This window comes from Podarcis cretensis, assembly GCF_951804945.1.
Source record: "Podarcis cretensis genome assembly, chromosome: 11".
Classification (NCBI taxonomy): Eukaryota; Metazoa; Chordata; class Lepidosauria; order Squamata; family Lacertidae; genus Podarcis; species Podarcis cretensis.
Window position 1 is genome coordinate 50,658,146 of NC_137180.1, and position 1,680 is coordinate 50,659,825.

At 43.9% G+C, this 1,680-nt stretch overlaps 1 pseudogene across 1 annotated transcript; it reads left to right on the forward strand.

Moving 5' to 3' along the window:
• The first annotated feature begins 331 nt into the window (after positions 1–331).
• On the forward strand, positions 332–817 carry LOC307226540 (large ribosomal subunit protein eL22 pseudogene; annotated as a pseudogene). Its single transcript has one exon. The product of its transcript is annotated as a large ribosomal subunit protein eL22 pseudogene (transcript).
• The last annotated feature ends 863 nt before the right edge of the window (positions 818–1,680 follow it).

Below are 1,680 nucleotides of genomic sequence, written 5' to 3' on the forward strand. Positions count from 1 at the left end.
ATTTCTGAGCTTCCCAGTTAATTTTGCCATTTCGGCATAGTCCATCAACTTGGTTTGCCATTCTTCTCTGGTCAGGGTTGTCTCTTCCTTCCATCTCAGGGCTAGTAGTATCCGTGCGGCTGTTGTCACGTACATGAATAATCTTTTCTGGTCCTTTGGAATCCCGGTACCTATTTTATTGTGGGAGTTATGTTATGGGGATTGGGAAAGAGGAAGTTGGAAGGAATCTCCAGAGCAAACACGTTGCCTTTGAACACAGCTCAGTGAATGGTCAGTATTACTTCCTTGACGGATGGGGGGATGTCGTCGAAGTAGGGACATGCGTGCGGCCGCCTCTCTTTTCTCTCTTTCCCCCTCGTTGCTGCCGCCATGGCGCCTGCAAAGAAGCTTGTGACAAAGGGTGGCAAAAAAAAGAGCAGGTTCTGATGTTCACGCTAGACTGTACCCATCCAGTAGAAGATGGCATCATGGATGCTGCCAACTTTGAGCAGTTCCTGTAGGAGCAGATCAAAGTGAATGGAAAAGCTGGGAACCTTGGTGGGGGTGTGGTGACCATTGAGAGAAGCAAAAGCAAAATCACAGTCACCTCAGAGGACCCTTTTTCCAAGAGGTACCTGAAGCACCTCACCAAGAAATACATGAAGAAGAACTTGCACGACTGGCTCTGTGTGGTCACCAATAGCAAGAAGAGCTACGAGTTGCGATATTTCCAGATCAACCAGGATGAAGAGGAGGAGGAAGAAGAAGATTAGATGCAAAGGAATCTGGCAATATTTTGTACATTCACTTTTCCTTGAATAAAATACGGTGAAAGTTGTTATAACAACAACAACAACAACAACAACGTATTACTTTCTTGAGAAATCCAGTGAGTGGCACATCTCACAGATCCATAAGGGTCAAAATGGCTAAATGGTCATCACTTGGGAGGAATGCTGTACTTTCACCTGCATTGCAGGTCACATACTGAGCAGGGTGGAACTCGATCAGCCTTTGTCAGCCTGATTCCTTCCAGATGTTTTGGACTATAACTCTCATCAGCCCCAACCAGCACAAGCTGGTGAAGGCTGAACAAGATGACCTCCATTTTCCTTCCAATTCTGTGATTCCAACCATGTTGATAAGATATGCTTCAAGCAGCCAACCACCTATGCTGAGGAAGCAGCCCCTTTGGGTGAATATGTCAGGTGCTTTTGTACAGTAGAAGGCAGTTCATCTTTAGTGTACAGTGGTACCTCGGGTTACATACACTTCAGGTTACAGACTCTGCTAACCCAGAAATAGTGCCTCAGGTTAAGAACTTTGCTTCAGGATGAGAACAGAAATCGAGCAGGCGGCGCCATTAGCTAAAGTGGTACCTCAGGTTAAGAACAGTTTCAGGTTAAGAATGGACCTCCACAATGAATTAAGTTCTTAACCTGAGGTACCACTGTACTGCAATTAAATAACTCACCTGGAGAGGTGGGCTGTTATAGATACATGTTTGAGCAAACAATACCTTCATAGTTGTCTTCAAAATACCCTAAAGACCTGTGAAACAGTCATAGAATTAAAAGGGGGGGAAACTTGTTAAAAGCCATTTAATCAAATTCTACTTAACTGAGCCATGTATGAGAAGGCATACAGACCTAGGTATAAAAGCAAGTTTCAAAAAGTAAAAACAATTTATATCAATCAAAA